This window comes from Loxodonta africana, unplaced genomic scaffold (genome assembly GCF_030014295.1).
Source record: "Loxodonta africana isolate mLoxAfr1 unplaced genomic scaffold, mLoxAfr1.hap2 scaffold_29, whole genome shotgun sequence".
NCBI lineage: Eukaryota > Metazoa > Chordata > Mammalia > Proboscidea > Elephantidae > Loxodonta > Loxodonta africana.
Genome location: NW_026975011.1, coordinates 2,748,864 through 2,768,583, shown reverse-complemented (window position 1 = coordinate 2,768,583; position 19,720 = coordinate 2,748,864). Strand labels below are relative to the sequence as shown.

Here is a 19,720-nt window from a genome sequence, read left to right as displayed (position 1 = left end):
TTACCAACTGTTTCTTTTTACAGAAAGTTTCAAGGAACTCTGTTCCTGTGGGAGGAGGAAACTCCATCACTTGGAAATGGGCATAAAAAGAAAGAAAATTTGTAGAAATTGTAGAGTTCTGGTAGCCTTCTTTATATTTCTGCCCCCCCTTTTTTACCTTAGTGTTAGACCTTATATATCCAGGGAAAGCAATAGTCCCAGATTAAAAAAAATTAAATTTCCCAGCATCGTTTGAAAATTAAGGTGGTCTATAAGATAAAAGTTAAGTCATTAAGTAAGACATGCAGGAAGTGAGATGATTCAACTGGAACCCAAATTCCCTTTTACCGTTCCTCTTTGATGTTTCTCTAGATCTCAGACAAGTTGTCCAGAGCTCCAACAGTCATCCTGTGACCTTGGTCATACCACAAGAATAGAAAACAAGAGATTGGGAGGTGAGAGTCCTCCTCTTCTGTTGTTTTTTCAAGGTTGCTTAGGCTGTTTGGAGCCCTTGGCAGTTCCATATACATTTGGGAATTGATTTTTTTCCATTTCTGTAGAGAAGGCTGTTGGAATTTTGAGGGGGATTTCCTTGAATTTATTAATTGCTTTAGGTAGTATTGACATCTTGACAATATTGAGTTTTCCAATCCATGAGCATGAAATGTCCTTCCATTTATTTAAAAAAAAAATTTATTTAGGTTATCTTTAATATCTTTTAGTACTCTTTTACAGTTTTCTGTGTAGAAGTCTTTCACTTCCCTGCTAAAATTATTCCTAAGAATTTTATCCTTTTAGATGCTATCGTAAAAGGGATTTTTTTTTCTTTGTTAACTTTTGAACATGTTCACTGTTGATGCAGAAAAACTCAACTTACGTGTGTGAGCACAAGAAACTTTGTCCCGGAGATAATCTTTAAACTTTAAACCTTAAACCAAAAATATCACCTGAGGTCTTCTATGAACCAAAAAATAGATTATTTTAATCTGTAAATTACCTCTGCTTGGAACATTGTGCTCTTTTAAAGAATTATCTATGTTAGATCAAATTTACAAATGGTGACTCAAAACATTGGATGGGAAACTTAGAGGGCAGTTAGTTTAAGATAATTGTGGTGGAATAATGTGGAAAAGGAAACTAACAAGAATGGTAGCACAATTTGAAGAATGTAACCAGGGTCACTGAATTGTACATGTAAAAGTTGTTAAAACGATGTATTTTTGGCTCAGTATACTTTCTCCAAAACAAAAAAATTAAAAAAAAGTTAAATAACATGGAAGTCAAGAGTTAATAATTACTGAGTAGAAGAATTTAGTGTCCATAAGCATTTGGGACTAAATTCAATCAATCTACTCTGTATTTCTTTTAAGACAAAAAATCAAAACTCTACCTTGTTAATGTCACATTTCTTTTAGATCTTTGTTACTAGCAGCCCCCAAATTATCTTAATTACACTTCAAAATGTATGCTGAAGGATTCTGTGGCATGTCCCAGTTCTCCTTCAGGCTGCTTTGTCTTTACAGCAATGAAATTCATTACATACACCGATGGTTCCCCCACTATCTAACTCCCTGTGTAATCAATCCCTATTGTCAAAAATCACATGAGAGTGTCTATTTACAAGTCAAAACACCTAGCTCCAATTTTTTTTAAATATTTCATACAATTTTATTAGCCAATGTCCATGAAAGTGTGCTTAAACTGACAATTTCCTATATTCCATGGTGAAGAAATTTATAGAAATAAATATTTTTAGATTGGAGTATAATTACAGATATAAATTTAATTTTGGAATTCATTTTAAGGAAATGATAAAAAAAAACTTCACAGCAACTTATACTGCAAGAAGAATATGTATACAATTATCTCTTAACATTAAATCTGATTATAAAACTGAACCCAAAATTCCTATAATAATTCTAAAATGACAAGTTATACTTTGTAGAATAAAATGCTGGGTAATGATTATCTGAATCTAAAGCTTTGTATTAAACCATTAAAGACAAAAGTAAGGTAATGGTATGGCAATAGAAAAGAGAAAGGAAATGTGTGACTATTCTGTTTATCACAAAGTCATCATGGAACATTCACCAAAATAGACAATATTCTAGTACAAACAAGTTACAATACATTTCAGAGGACTCATATCATACAGATATATGTCTCATAGTTAAAATACATTCAAACTAATTTCTACACACAGCATAATTCTTAAGCAAAGATGAAAAAGAGAGTTACAAGATTTTGTAAAAAATCATCAACATACCCTCAAAATGTCTCAAGAAGCTAGAAAGAGCAAAATAAACCTGGAGAATATGGTAGAATAGAAACAGTAAATATAAAAGAGAAATCATTTCTCTAGAAATTAATTAAAAAATAGAGAAAATATATAAAACTAGGAGTCGGTTTTTGACACTAATGAAATGGATAACAGTCTAGCAAAAGGAATTTAAAAAATAAGAGGAAAACAAACTGCCAGATTTGGAAGAGAAAAATGGGCCATCGCTGCAGATTCTGTATATTCCAAAAGGATATTATAAACAAATGTATGCCAATATTTTTGCCAACTGAGAAGTGGAAGAAACCTTTGAATAACACAACTTTTGGAAGAGACACACACAAAATTAAAAATCAGAATAACATAATACCTGTTAAATTAATCAATATTTTAAATAAGACAAATCTCCCCCCCTCCCAAAATTCATATATAGCTTTATCAATGAATTCTACTCAGCATTTCTTTAAAAAATACTTTTGGAACAAGAGAAAATTAAAATACTTTCAAACTAACTTCTACACACTGCATAACTTTCGCTTTCCACTCTTTTGAAAAGTAGTGTGTATTTTGGTTATCTTGCATCCCTTCCCATTGTATATAGTGTGTGTGGAAGAGAGAATGACTGCAGTTCATATAGCTTTAAATATAGAGAAACAATAATTTAGGAGCTGTATGAAATGAACTGTACCCAAGGAGCCTCATCCATACCTGATATAGATTTAGAAATTGAAGTCCTGAACTACAAGCTGATGCCATGATGGGATAAGGTGTTGATGAAGAGGATGAATGTACCTTGCCTGTGTGAGTATGTGTGTTATTGTGACCATAGGTATACTGTATACAATTTATACAGTATAAATTGTATATCTAAAGGTGGACACAATATCTTTTATCCTATGCTTTTCTTCATGTTATATTAACACTGCCCAAAGATATGGAGTCTATTTCTTCACCCTTATCAATCTGGACAAGTCTGTGGCTGGCTTGATCACTAGAATATGACAGAATGTTGAGCCATTTGGGGCGATAGCCCTTACCTAGCCTGGCAGCTTCTGCCTTCTCCCTCTCAGAGCCATGAGTAGCCATTTAAGGAGTCTAACAAGCTCGCTGGAGAAATCTTCTCTACATAGGTCTACATGGAGAAGAAGAAGGATCCAGCAGAGCCCAGTCTTCAAGACATTCCTGTCAGGGCACCATTCATCTGAGTGAAGTCATCTCGGTCCCACTGTAAGTACAGCCATTAGCAGAATATCAAACACTGAACTAACTCCATGCTGTATGGCGCAAAATTGATCAGTCAAGGTCTGCCTAAATTTCTAACCCCCTAAAAATGTGAGATACAAAAAATAATATATGTTTTTTTAAGCTACCAAGTTTTAGGGTAGTTGGTTATACGTCAATGCCTAATAGGAACAGTAGAAATGAGCAAAGAGATTCTAAAATATATATTAAAATGAAAAGGTCCTGCAGTTAAAATAATCTTGAAAATAAAAATGGTAGAATAACACTACATGATTTTAGAATTTACTACAAAACAAATGTAATTAATACTCTCTTATGCTTCTTCAGTTAGACAAATAGTTGAACAAAATTGACCACAGAGTCTAGAAATAGAACCACAGTATATGCTCATATATATTCAAAAAGTTTCATTAAATTCAATAGGGAAGAAAAACACTTATAAGGAATGGGTATTTGAACAAATGGATATCCATATTACAAAATGAATCGTGTGAATTCAGCCAACGTGATGCTGTAGACAGAACCACCATCCCATCTCTCTGTAGCAAAGACCCAAAAAACTAAGTAAAACAGATACAAACGTCAATCCTGGAACTTTTTTCCATCAAATGAAGGGGTAAGGAACTACGTCAAATACTGAATGAAAGAAGATATTGACAGAAAACAGAGAGCCAGGAGAGACATGAAGGGAGGTCTCCTGTTGACAAATATGAGCACTGTTGGCATCTTGAAGCACAGCCGGCAATGACCCAAAACAGGGAAGATGGGAAAGCAACTTCACAGAGCTCACAACAGGATGTAGAACACTTGGTAACCAGAAATACAAGCTTTTCCACACCTTACCCTTCTGCCCCACATGCCATTTCCCTCCCTTTGCTTGGGCCCCAACCCAGAAGCCAAGGCTAGAGCATCCTTGACACTCAGGCACACCTCCACCCCAGACTCGCATTACATGTCCTCTCCCACTACTCAACTAATGGCTGAAAGGTGGGAAGTAATCTTGTACTACACCCCGTCTGACACCCCCACCCATGCGGTGAGGAGCTGTGAATGTTCCCACACCTCTGGACCAACATCTGAAAGAAATAGCACCCACACAATCTGCCTTCACCCACCTCATCAAATCAGTGTAGAAAGAAGTGGACTCATCCTGACTGCTGCTGCCCTGCACACCAGACAAGGTGTGCAAGAGCCTACCCACACTGACATCAAAAGAAAAGATAAATATAGGATGAAACAAAAAATATGCAATCAATAAATAAAGAAAATAAGAAGAATGACTCAGAGACAGTAGGACAAGATGGCTCCAGCAAGTGAACAAAAATAAAGACTCAGATAAACTTCTGTTAGAAGAAAAGGCAGTGGAACTACCTGATGATTCAAAATACTAATATTTAGAGCTCTCCAAGACATTAGGAAAGAGATCAAGAAAAACACAGGAAAAAAAAGGTAAAAAATACATAAAATCATGGAAAAAGATGAAACCCACAAAAACACAACCAAAATCAAGGAAAACAAACACAAAAATATGGAAGAATTCAGGAAAATAATGCAAGAACAACTCATCACAATAAATAAACAATTAGAAACTATGCAAAAAAAGGCAACTAGAAATCAGAAAGATAACAAAAGTTCAGAAATAGACAACTCTACAGAAGGCTTTAGAAGCATATTTGAAACAATGGAAGACAGAATCAGCAACATTGAAGACAAATACGTGGATACCACTTTGAGGAAAAAATAGTGAAGAAAATGAAGAAAAATGAAGAATTTTAAGGGACACAATCAAGAACAAAAATTTTCACGTGATTGGAGTTTCAGAACAGGGGGGAAAGTAGAAAACACAGAGAAGATTGTTGAAGATTTGCTGACAGAAAACTTCCAAAATAGCATGAAAGATGAAAAACTGACCATCCAATATGCTCAAAGGACCCCAAAAAGGTGGACTCCAAAAGCATGTAACCACAATATATCATAATCACACTTGCCAAAACCAAAGACAGAAAGAATCCTGAAAGGAGCACTAGAAAAACAAAAAGTCACTTACAAATGGGAAAAATAAGATTAAACTCTGATGACTTGGCAAAAACAGTTCAGGCAAGAAGGTGATGGGGATGACATATATAAAACCTTGAATTGATAAAACTGCCAACCAAGAATATATCCTGCAAACTCTACAATGTGATTGCAAAATTAGTACATATCCAGATAAACAGAAATTAAGGGAATTCTAAAAAAAACAAACCGAACTTACAAAAAATATTAAAGGGAGACTATCTGTTAGAGAACCAGCAACATCAGACAACAACCAGAGTCTAGGACATAGGTCAGCATCAGCCAGATACCAACGTAGGTAAAGGACTCTCAGTATTAAAACAAGGCTAAATACATGGAAAGGAAAACAGGAATGCCTATTAGTAAATGATGACAATGTCAAAACAATAAAAATGGAGAATAAATGGGACAGATATAGAACTTTCAGATGGAAAGGGATTCAAGGCAATATCAAGTAATAAATGACTGATTCAGACTTAGGAAGTTAAGGGTAAATTTCAAGGAAACCGCAAAGAAAGTTAACAAACCTAACCATGCTAATAAAAAAAGAAGAAACACATAAAGACTCATTAAAACAAGACCTATGATAATGAAAGAAAAGAAAAGAAAATCCACAAAAAAAAGGAACTCAGCACAGGAAAGTAAGAGGAACAAAGAAAACATCAGCACCACAAAAGAAAAGCACAAGACGGCAATAAACTCATACCTGTGAAACCCTGGTGACATAGTGGTTAAGTGCTATGGCTGCTAACTAAAAGGTCAGCAGTTCAAATCTGCCAGGCCCTCCTTGCAAACTCTATGGGGCAGTTGTACTCTGTCTTATACTGTCAATACGAGTCGGAATCGACTTGACAGTGCTGGAGTTGTGTATCTATCAATATTCACACTGAATGTTAATGGCTTAAATGCACCCATAAAGAGACAGAGTGTGGCAGAATGGATTAAAAAGAATTCACCTATATGCTGTCTCCAAAAGACATATCATTGACACAAAGTCATAAACATACTAAAAATTAAAAGAAAGAAAAATATATCAAGCAAACAGTAAACAAAAAAGAGTAGGTGTAGCAATATTACTCTCATATAAAATAGACTTTACAGCAAAACTGATCATAAAGACAATAATGATTAAAATGACAATCAACCAAGAACACAAAACTTTAATAAATATCTATACACTCAATGACAGGGTTCCAAAATACATAAAGCCAACTCTACAAGTACAGAAAAGAGAAATGTTCAGTTCCACAATAATAGTAGTAGACTTCAGCACATCACTCATTAGTGGGCAGAACATCTAGAAAGAAACACAGCAAAAATACAGAAGATCTAAAGGCCATGATCATCCAACTTTACCTCATAGACATATATAGAACACTCTACCAAGTGCCAGCAAAGTGTGCATTTTTTCCAATGCACATGAAACATTCTCCAAAATAGGCCACATTTTAGGCACAAAACAACCCTCAATAAAATCCAAATCATTAAAATAATACAAAAAATTCTAATCACAACACCATAAAAGTAGAAATCAACAAGAAAAGAGCAAGGGAAAAAAATCAAATACATGAAGATTGAATAACATCTGCCTTAAAAACCACTGTTATTTTTTTTTTATTAAAAACCACTGGGTAATAGAAGAAATCTAAGAGGGAATCAAAAAATTCCTAGAGCCAAATGAAAATGTAAACGTATCATATTGAATGAAGCCTTTGAGACACAGCAAAGGCAGTGTTCAGAGGTCAATTTATAGCTATAAATGTACACATCAAAATAGAAGAACACACAAAAATAAAAATGTTAGCTCTATGACTTGAACAAATAGAAAGAGAACAGCAAAAAGAGGCCAGAGGCAATAGAAAAAAGGAACTAATAAAGATTACAGCAGAAATAAATGAAATATCAGAAAAAAAAAACAGAAAGAAAGAATCAAGAAGACCAAAACTTCATTATTTGAAAAGGTCAAAAACTCTGGCAAAGCATTGGACCAGCTGACAAAAGAAAAACAGGAGAGGAAGAGGAAACAAATGACACAAATAAGATGAGAAAAGAGACATTACAATAGACCTATCTAAAACAAAAAACATCACGATAGAATACTATGAAAAATTGTACTCCAGCAAATTTGAGAAACTACAGGAAATGGGCAAATTTCTAGAAGCACACTACCTACCTAAACTTACAAAAACTGAGATAGAAAATCGGAAAAATGCATAACAAGAGAAGAGACTGAATGGGGTAAAAAATAAAAACTCCCAATAAAAAAACCCTGGCCTCAACTGCTTCACTGGAGAATTCTACCAAACATTCAGAGAAGAGCTCACACCAGTACTATTCAAATTATTTCAAAGCATAGAAATGAAGGAAATCTCCCAAATTCGTTCTATAAAGCCAGTATAATCCTGATACTAAAGCCAGGAATACATACAAACTTAAAAAATAAAAATACAGACCAATATCTCTCATGAACATAAAAGCAAAAATGCACAGCAAAATTCTAGCCAAAAGTATTCAGCATCACATTAAAAAGGTAATACACCACTACCACGTGAGATTCATACCAGGTATGCAAGGGTGGTTCAACATTAGAAAATCAATCAACGTAATCCATCACATAAATAGAACAAAAGAAAAAATCACATGATAACACAGTTGACATTTGATAAAGCCCAACTCTTATTCCTGATAAAAAAAACTCTCAATAAAATAGGAATAGTAGAGAAATTCCTCAACATAATAAAGGGCATCTATGCAAAACCAAAAGCCAACATCATTCTCAATGGAGAGAGGCTGAAAGTACTCCCCCTTAGAACATGAACAAGACAAGGAGGCTTTTTATCACCACTCCTATTTAACATTGTACTGGAAGTCCTAGCTAGAGCAGTAAGAGAAGAAAAAGAAATAATGGCATCCAAATCGAAAATGAATTGGTAAAACTCTCTCTATTTGCAAATGATATGATCCTACACATAAACACATAGACAACACCAAATATTCCATAACGAAACTACTGGAATAAGAAAATCTAAACAATATACTTTAAGAATACATACAGGCATAATTAAACTATTTTTAACTATGATTAAAAAATTAGGATTGGGATTAATTCTGAGAAGATGTGGAAAAATGGCATCAGAGAAGTACGATCAGGTAGTTTCAGTGATATTGATAATCTAGGTAAGAGACTACAAGGTTTATAAATAATTGCATATGTTGCTGGGTATACGTGAAAAATTACTCACTAAAATTTAAAAACAAGAAAAGTTCTAAAGTCTATGTTTTAGTTGGAAAAGTAAACTCTTGTTAAACATAGATAATGCTCCATACTACACTGAGAAAATTCTTTCTGCTTTCTGATTTTGGGATATTCCTGGATGGGCGGTAGGCTGAGAAAAACTTTTCTTTTTTTTTTTTTTTTTACATAAAATTGAAAAAACAAAATTTTCTTTTTACCAAACAAATCATTACTAAGTCTCTACATAAAAAAAAACCTTTAAGTTTAATACAACTTTTAGGGAAAGTGTTGCTTATGCAAAATAACACTTTTCTTTCCATATCTTCAATTTCATGGAGATAAAATCAGAAGCTCTATCTAATCTTTTAAGAATCACAAAAAATGCACATAATAACTAATGAGGAAAAATATAAATATGTTTATAACTCAGATTAATATTATTTTCAAATCTAAAGTGAAAGAGTACTATCTGTCCTCTAATCAAGAACTCATGCGTTTTCTTCATCAACCACATCCCATCTCTCAAACTTGTTCACGGATGGTGTCTCAAACTGAACACAACATCATGTCCCACTAAAATATGCAGAATTGCAAATGCACAGACATTGAACAGAGGAACAGAAGTAATCTGAAGCACACAATGCATAGTGGAGCTTCAAAGTAGCTGTTGTGCTAATAAATAACAAACAGTAAAATTTTAAAACCATACTTTTGCCCTCAGAAATTTGTTCTAAGTATTGGCCAAATTGTTTTCTCATTAATTTGAATGATACAAAATTTTCCAAAGTAATTTGTTTTTTCTCTTTTTAAAAGAAAGTCCTGTTTTGGTATGTACTCAGAAAAACAAAATTACCATGTGAGCTTAGTTTTATTTTTATTTATTTATTTTCTAATTTTTATTGTGCTTTAAGCGAAATTTTACAAATCAAGTCAGACTCTCACACAAAAAACTTATATACACCTTGCTACATACTCCCAATTACTCTCCCCCGAGACAGCCCGCTCCCTCCCTCTACTCTCTATTTTTGTGTCCATTTTGTCAGCTTCTAACCCCCTCTACCATCTCATCTTCCCTCCAGGCAGGAGATGCAAACATAGTCTCAAGTGTCCACCTGATCCAAGAAGCTCACTCCTCACCAGCATCCCTCTCCAACCCATTGTCCAGTCCAATCCATGTCTGAAGAGTTGGCTTCGGGAATGGTTCCTGTCCTGGGCCAACAAAAGTTCTGGGGACCATGACCACCGGGGTCCTTCTAGTCTCAGTCAGACCATTAAGTCTGGATTTTTTATGAGAATTTGGGGTCTGCATCCCACTGCTCTCCTGCTCCCTCAGGGGTTCTCTGTTGTATTCCCTGTCAGGGCAGTCATCGGTTAGAGCTGGGCACCTTCTAGTTCTTCTGGTCTCAGGATGATGTAGTCTCTGGTTCATGTGGCCCTTTCTGTCTCCTGGGCTCGTAATTACCTTGTGTCTTTGGTGTTCTTCATTCTCCTTTGATCCACGTGGATTGAGACTCATCTGAGATGCATCTGAGATGGCCACTTGCTAGCATTTAAGACCCAAACACCAGTCTTCAAAGTGGGAAGCAGGATGTTTTCTTCATAGATTTTATTACGCCAATTCACTTAGATGTCCCCTGAAACCATGGTCCCCAGACCCCTGCCCTTGCTATGCGGGCCTTCAAACCATTCAGTTTATTCAGGAAACTTCTTCGCATTTGGTTTAATCCAGTTGTGCTGACCTTGCCTGTATTGTGTGTTGTCTTTCCTGTCGCCTAAAGTAGTTCCTTTCTACTATCTACTTAGTGAATACCCCTCTCCCACCTTTCCTCCTACCCACCTCTCGTAACCGCAAAAGAATGTTTTCTTCTCAGTTTAAACTATTTCTCAAGTTCTGATAATAGTGGTCTTATACAATATTTGTCCTTTTGCAACTGACTCATTTCACTCTGCATAATGCCTTCCAGGTTCCTCCATGTTATGAAATGTTTCACAGATTTCTCAATGTTCTTAATCGATGTATAGTATTCCATTGTGTGAATATACCATAATTTACTTATCCATTCAGCCGTTGATGGGCATCTTGGTTGATTCCAACATTTTGCTATTGTAAACAGTGCTGAAATAAACATGGGTGTGCATATATCTGTTCGTATAGAGGCTCTTATTTCTCGACAATATATTCCGAGGAGTGGGATTGCTGGGTCATATGGTAGTTCTATTTCTAGCTTTTTAAGGAAGTGCCAAATCAATTTCCAAAGAGGTTGTACCATCTTACATTCCCACCAGCAGTGTATAAGTGCTCCAATCTCTCCACAGCCTCCCCAACATTTATTATTTTGTGTTTTTTGGATTAATGCCAGCCATGTTGGAGTAAGATGAAATATCATTGTAGTTTTGATTTGAATTTCTCTGATGGCTAATGACCATGAGCATTTCCTCATGTATCTGTTAGCTACCTGAATATCTTTTAGTGAAGTGTCTTTTCATATCGTTTGCCCATTTTTTAATTGGGTTATTTTTCTTTTTGTAGTTGATTTTTTGCAGTACTCATGTAGATTTTAGAGATCAGGTGCTGATGGGAAATGTCATAGCTACCCAGTCTGTAGGTAGTCTTTTTGCTCTTTTGGTGAAGTCTTTGGATGAGCATAAACAAAACCACCCAGTGCCCTTGAGTTGGATGAGAATAAGTGTTTGAATTCCAGGAGCTCCCAGTTATCTAGCTTTTCCTCTGCATTCTTAACAATGTTTTGTATACTGTTTATGCCTTGTATTAGGGCTCCTAAGGTCGAGCAGCTAAAGCAAAAGGAAGAAATGATGAAGTAAAAGAACTGAACAGAAGATTTCAAAGGGCGGCTCCAGGAGACAATGTAAAGTATTATAATGACTTGTGCAAAGAGCTGGAGATGGAAAACCAAAAGAGAAGAACAAGCTTGGTTTTTCTCAAGCTGAAAGAACTGAAGAAAAAATTCAAGGCTCAAGTTGCAATAGTGAAGGATTCCATGGGGAAAATATTAAATGATGCAGGAAGCATCAAAAGAAGATGGAAGCAATACACAGAGTCATTACACCAAAATGAATTAGTCGATGTTCAACCATTTCAAAAGGTGGCATATGATCAGGAACTGATGGTACTGAAGGAAGAAGTCTAAGCTGCTCTGAAGGCATTGGGGAAAAGCAACGCACCAGGAATTGATGGAATATCAATTGAGATGTTTCAACAAACAGATGCAGCACTGGAGGTGCCCACTCTTCTATGCCAAGAAATATGGAAGACAGCTTCCTGGCCAACTGACTGGGAGAAATACATATTTGTGCCTATTCCCAAGAAAGCTGATCCAATCAAATGTGGAAATTATAGAACAATATCATTAATATCACACGCAAGTAAAATTTTGCTGAAGATCATTCAAAAACGGAGGCAGCAGTATATCCACAGGGAACTGCCAGAAATTCACGCCGGTTTCAGAAGAGCACGTGGAACCAGAAATATCATTGCTAATGTCAGATGGATCCTGGTTGAAAGCAGAGAATACCAGAAGGATGTTTACCTGTGTTTTATTGCCTATGCAAAGGCATTTGACTGTATGGATCATAACAAACTATGGATAATGCTGCGAAGAATGGGAATTCTAGAACACTTAATTGTGCTCATGAGGAACTTTTACATAGATCAAGAGGGGGTTGTTCGGACAGAACAAGGGGATATTGATTGGTTAAGAGTCAGGAGAGGTGTGCATCAGGGTTGTATTCTTTCACCAAATCTATTCAATCTATACGTTAAGGAAATAATCCGAGAAGCTGGACTATAAGAAGAAAAACGGGCCTCAGGATTGGAGGAAGACTCATTAACAACCTGCGCTATGCAGATGACACAACATTATTTGCTGAAAGTGAAGAGGATTTGATGCACTTACTAATGAAGATCAAAGACCACAGCCTTCAGTTTGGATTGCTGAATCGCATGGTAGTTCTATTTCCAGCTGTTTAAGGAAGCACCAAATCTATTTCCAAAGTGGTTGTACCATTTTAAAATTCCCACCAGCAGTGTGTAAGTGTTCCAATCTCTCCACAGCTCCCCCCCAACTTTTATTATTTTGTGTTTTTTGGATTAATGCCAGCCTTGTTGGAGTGAGATGAAATATCATTGTAGTTTTGATCTTCATTTCTCAAATGGCTAATGATCGTGAACATTTCCTCACATATCTCTTAGCTACCTGAATGTCTTCTTTATGAAGTGTCTATCCATATCTTTTGCTCATTTTTTAATTGGGTTATTTGTCTTTTTCCAGTTGAGTTTTTGCAGTAACATGTAGATTTTAGAGATCAGGCACTCATCAGAAATGTCATAGCTAAAAACATTTTCCCAGTCTGTAGGTAGTCTTTTTACTCTTTTGGCGAAGTCTTTGGATGAGCATTTGTTGTTGTTAGGTGGCGTCGAGTTGGTTTTGACTCATAGCGACCCTATGCACAACAGAATGAAACACTGCCGGTCCTTAGCCATCCTTACAATCGTCGTTTTGCTTGAGCTCATTGTTGCAGCCACTGTGTCAGTACACCTTGTTGAGGGTCTTCCTCTTTTCCGCTGACCCTGTACTCTGCCAAGCATGATGTCCTTCTCCAGGGACTGATCCCTCCTGACAACATGTCCAAAGTATGTAAGACGCAGTTTCGCCATCCTTGCCTCTAAGAAGCATTCTGACCGCACTTCTTCTAAGACAGATTTGTTCGTTCTTTTGGCAGTCCATGGTATATTCAATATTCTTCACCAACACCACAATTCAAAAGCATCAACTTATTCACTGTCCAGCTTTCACATGCATATGATGTGATCAAAAATACCATGGCTTGGGTCAGGCGCACCTTAGTCTTCAGGGTGACATCTTTGCTCTTCAACACTTTGAAGAGTTCATTTGCAGCAGATTTACCCAATGCAATGCGTCTTTTGATTTCTTGACTGCTGCTTCCATGGCTGTTGATTGTGGATCCAAGTAAAATGAATTCATTGTCAACTTCAATCTTTTCTCCATTCATCATGATGTTGCTCATTGGTCCAGTTGTGAGGATTTTGGTTTTCTTTATGTTGCGGTGTAATCCATACTGAAGGCTGTGTTCTTTGATCTTCATTAGTAAGTGCTTCAGATCATCTTCACTTTCAGCAAGCAAGGTTGTGTCCATCTGCATAACGCAGGTTGTTAATGAGTCTTCCTCCAATCCTGATGCCCCATTCTTCATATAACCCAGCTTTTTTTTTTCCTGGGGTTATCTGTTCAGCATACAGATTAAATATGTATGGTGAAAGAATACAACGCTGACGCACACTTTCAGTTAGGCCTGTTGTAAGATTGCCCATCTCACTTCTTTTTCAGGTTATTTGCTTCCTCTCCTGTTTTTCTTTTGTCAGTTTCTGCCAAGTAGTCCAAGCTTATTCTTATTGGCTCTCCTTTGTAAGTGACTTTTTGTTTATCCCTCACTGCTCTTATAATTGGAAACCCTGGTGGCATAGTGGTTAAGTGCTACGGTCGCTAACCAGAGGGTCAGCAGTTCGAATCCGCCAGGCACTCCTTGGAAACTCTATGGGGCAGTTCTACTCTGTCCTATAGGGTCTCTATGAGTCAGAATCGACTAGACGGCACTGGGTTTTTCTGGGTTATAATTCTCTCTTTATCTTTGGTTTTGGCAAGTTTGATTATAATACGTCTTGGTGACTTTCTTTATGTGGAGTTCGATGAGCATCTTGGATAGATATCTTCTCGTTTTTCACAATATTAGGGAAGTTTTCTGCCAACAAATCTTCAACAATTTTCTCTGTATTTTCTGTTATCCCTCCCTGTTCTGGTACTCCAATCACTAGTAGGTTGTTTCTCTTGATAGAGTCCCACATGATTCTTAAGGTTTCTTCATTTTTTAAAAGTTCTTTTATTTGATTTTTCTTTAAATATATCAGTGCCAAGTGATTTATCTTCAAGTTCAGAAATTCTAGGTTCTACTTGCTCAATTCTGCTCCTCTGATTTTCTATTGAGTTGTCTAATTCTGTAATTTTATTGTTAATCTTCTGAATTTCTGATTGCTGTTTGTCTATGGATTTTTCCAGCTTATTACACTTTTCATTATGTTCCTGAATAATCTTTCTAATTTCTTCACTTGCTTTATCTGTGTGTTCCTTGGCTTGTTCTGTGTATTGCCTCATTTCCTTCCTGATGTCTTGAAGGGTTCTGTATATTAAACTTTTGTATTCTGCATGTAGTAATTCCAGGAATGCACTTTCATCTAGAAGATCCCTGGATTCTTTGTTTTGAGAGCCTGTTGAGGTGATCATGGTCTGTTTCTTTATGTGACTCGATATCGACTGTTGTCTCGAAGCCATCTATAAGTTATTGTGTTAGTTTGTGCTTGTTGACTGTGTTGTAGGTTCTTGCTTTGTTTTGTTTTGATATACCCAAATGGGTTACTTGAGTGAGCTAGCTTGATTATTTTTGCCTTTGGAGTTCTGATGTCCTGTCCCCAGATGGCTAGAGCTGTTATGAAGTGTATCAGTCTAGGAACGTATTTGCTTTTCTTGTATGAATTCAGCTCAGGTTTCCAGGTAGCTGACCATCAAGTGTGTGGTACAGGCTCTGTCCTACAGCCTTAGAGGGGCAGCGTGATTAGTGTATGTACCAGAATCTGATTGCAGGAGGGGGTCACACTCTGAACAAGGTAGAGGGCTGAGAACCAACCTACAAGTGCCTCTGAGGAAATGCGTCCCTATTCCCTAGAGCGTGCAGTGGGTGGGCTCTGAAGTTGGAACGTGGGCACCCAAAGTTTTTTGTTGTAAGGACTGGGAGGTACCAGTTATCCTTGGACCCCTGTCATGGGGGGCAGGGCGACCTGAGTGGAGCTACGAGTCCTTAGGTCTCTGATGTGGGTAGGTGAAGACCTTGTTTAATGGGCAGTTCATTTTCTAAGCTTGTCTTTGAAGCTCAGGGCTCCCAGCTTGTCACAAATATACTTGTTTCACTTTCTTTTTCTGGTCTTTGTTGTAAAAAGGGCTCGCTGGAAGTGCCTGTCTATTCTGCCATCTTGGCTCAGCCTCCTATTTTTATTTATAACATTAAAAATATATATGCCCTTTATCTAGCCTCCAGAATAACTCTATTAGTTTAATTCTAACGTCAAAGAGTAATTTATTCTACATTTTGGATGTCTTTACATTAACAAAGTGAAGTATTCATAGAGAATCCATTGAATTGACTTAATCGTTCATTGTGATCATTTATTGCCTATTTCTTGCTTTAGAATTAGCAATGATATTTTCAGTGTGGGTACACATTTTTACTCTATCTGTAGTTAACCTTTTACTTAAGATTTTTTCCATAGCATTTTTCATCTCAGAATTTCTCAAGGTGTATATCAGAAGATTCACCATGGGAGTGATAACTGTATACAGCACAGTCATGGATTTGTCAATGGGAGTTGGAAACAAGTCTAACATACAAGAAAATACAGGGGACAAAAAAGAGGACAACCACTGTGATGTGGGAGCTGCAGGTAGACAGGGCTTTGCTCCTCCCTTCCTGACTGTGAGTCTTCAGGGAGCTTAGGATGACCCCATAGGAGATTAGTAGAAGGATAAAAATTACCATACAGATGGCTCCACCATTGGTAACAACAGTGAGGCCTATAAAATAGGTGTCGGTGCAAGCAAGTTCCAATAACGAGTACATGTCACAGCTGAAGTGATCAATGACATTGGGGCCACAGAAGGGGAGGCTGTACACAAAGAGAAGTTGAACCACAGAGTGCAAAAATCCTCCAACGCAGGCCGCCACCAGCAACAGAATGCAAACCTGTCGATTCATCATGGTCAAGTAATGCAGTGGCTTACAGATGGCCACATAGCGGTCATAGGCCATTGTCACCAGAAGAAAGACCTCAGTACCACCAAATAAGTGTCCTATGAAGAGCTGGCCCATGCAAGCTGGGAAGGAAATAGTCTTTTTTATCATAGAGTAAGTCTACGATCATTTTGGGAGAAATGTCAGTGGAATAAACAGCATCCATTAGTGACAGACAGGCAAGGAAGAAGTACATGGGGGAGTTCAGGGAGGAACTAACAATAATGATCATGACAATGAGCACATTTCCCACCATCGTCACAATGTAGATGAGCAAAAACATGACAAATAATGCTTTTTGGCCCTCAGGATCCTGAGTGAGTCCCAGGAGGACAAATTCTGTTACATTGTTTCTGTGTCCCATTTACTCTTCTGTAAGACCTGTTTCAGAGATGGGAGCTCAGGAGAACAAACCTGTAATGAAATCATGAAGACAATTATGAGTATGTCCATTAGGTCATGGAGCACTTCTGCACCATTTATTTCCTACAGTGGCTTATACATAAGAAACATTGACAAATGTCTACTGAGATTCTCTTCCAAAGATTCAAATATGCCTACCCTTAACAATTCTAGTTCTTCTCAGATGACTGGATTGGGCCTACAATAGACAAACTCTATCTCTAAATCTTAGTGGATCTTCTATAAATAAGTCAGAGGCCCAACAGTCTTTCATTCATTTAGTATTTCTTTTTTTAAACATGACAGTACTTGATATAGAGGTCTGCATGACAAAGAGGGGAAGGATGTCTGCTCTCAAGAAACTCATTCTCTGGTGGCGAAGATAATTAAATTGACATAGAATCAGTACTTAGAGTTGGTAATCTTTATTGTGAGTCCCTTTACAGTATGATCTATATAGCACCAAAAATAACCCCACTTCGGGAATATCTCACGAAATATTATGATATTCCACTATTAGAAGTTTGGATCTTCCTGCCTCAAAGGTTGTTCAGTCTTTATGAATCTCTCACTAAATTTGAAGAGCCTGGACTTCGAAATGTATCAGATTACTATAAAATTTTTTGCACATTATTCCCTGTAGCAATTATTTGGGCATAGTCTTAAGGATCCACAATGCTTTCCATTTCCTCTTTGCTTGTCCCACAACTCAACACACTTCTATACACTAGTGACATACAGTCAGTACTTTGATTTGGTAGTATTTGTGGTGAGTGCCTTTACAATATGATCTCTATTTTAAGCAAACATTTTTAACTGAAGTTAACTGCCACATAACAGTTACCAACTAGAACATTAACAGCCAGTATTTTCAAACCAATTGGGGGTAAGCTGGGCAGTAATGGGGGAGAAAATAGAAACTGTAAAGAGAAGTAGAGGACAATGGAACAGGGTTTTATGTATAATGCTTCTTAGGCACTGATAGTGGACACAATTAGGAACTTCAATGTCAAGTTTCCAAAAAGGAACATACTCAAAGGAAAAGACCAAACTCAGTGTAGGAAAGCATGAGCTTTAGTGATTTTCTAAATTTAGTCACAAGTCTGTCTCAATTCACTCACTGGAAAATAAAGAATTAAATAGATGATCTTAGAATCCTTCTTCGACCTACTGTCTTTCATACTATCAGTGAAACCCCAACTTATTTTATTCTGCTGGGTACTTCTATTTGTATATTTTTAATTAAACAACAATCTCCAAGCTCATTGATGTTACTTTAAAAATGCTTGCCAGTGTTGAATTGGATCATTACTGTGGCCCAATATTGGGTAAGGTTTCCCACTGAGTGTGCGCCTTTGTACAGCCAGGGCTTCCTTGAGGAGAGAGCACAGCACAGTGATGACTAATGTGCACTACAGAGCAACACTGTCTGTGTAGGAATTTCCCCTTCGCCAATTAATATCCCAGTGACCCTGAGCAACTTCATAAACTCTTTGTGCCTCAGTTTCATAATTGTGCATGGGGAAAACAATCGTATCTATCTCTGAAGTTTTTTGTGTGTGTGTTTTTACACGTAAAGTGCCTAGAGCACTCTCTGGATCCTGATGAAGAATCAAAAAATCATAGCTTTTTACTATTGCTCTTGAATGTTTCTCTATGGAGACATTTGATCAGAACAAATCATCTGGATCTTTGTCACATTAGTAATAAGTGTATTACTTATAAAAAGAATATTATATACCTATAACTCACAGACACACATTTTGGGCATAGAATAAAACTACATTTTAAGAATTATCTATTTTGTTGCATATGTGTCATAATATCTACCTATCATGGTATGTATATTGATGACTGTTAAGCAGAAAAAAAGGAAAAACTTGTACCCATGCATCAGATGGAGGCCTAAAGAGTAGAAAATGAAAGAAAGAAGAATCAAATCAGGAAGCAGAGAAATTATATTAAGAAATTAATATTCACAGTAATAGGGGTATTAATGTGTTAAGTGGGGATAACATTCTTACGAAATCTTCAGAAAGATTTCTTCTCGTGAAAGAATCCTGGAAGGCCAACCGCTGAGGCTTCCCTGAACTTACTCAGGAGGCTTCTTGGGAAACCACTACAAATAGACACAGATCCCATCCTACAAAATAAAGAGTAAAAAACAAAAGGAAATGAAAGCAAAAGGAGGGGAAAGGGGAGAATAGATGAAAAGATAAAAGAGGAGAAGAGAGAAGATGGGAGGAGAGGAGGGGAGAGAAGGAAAGAGAAAGAAAGGGAAGGAAAAGGAGAAAAAGAAAAGATATTTCAAAGGAAAAAAAAAAAAACAAAACATTGATTCCTCAGATTCCCGAGCACTTATGGTTAAAGACAAACCCAAGACAGAATAGTACCTATGTAGATTCAAACACAATCTTTAGGACTATTTATTGTTGCAGAAAATCATTGAATTACTAGAAAACCTCAAATGTAGACAAGCTGATCTCATTTATTTTGATTTGGTTGAGAGAAAAGAACATGTGCAGAAGAATTTGAGCTTTCTTTTAGAAACCAGCTGTAATGAGCACTCTGTATGTCTAAGTGATTCAAGAGTTCTCTCATTTTTGAAGCTGTAGATTAATAAAGGCACAGCTGTTGAATACTATCTCTCTATG

At 36.7% G+C, this 19,720-nt stretch overlaps 1 pseudogene; it reads right to left on the bottom strand.

The window, feature by feature from the left end:
- Positions 1 to 15,707: 15,707 nt before the first annotated feature.
- On the bottom strand, positions 15,708 to 18,227 carry LOC135229377 (olfactory receptor 4A5-like; annotated as a pseudogene).
- Between the last annotated feature and the right edge of the window lie 1,493 nt (positions 18,228 to 19,720).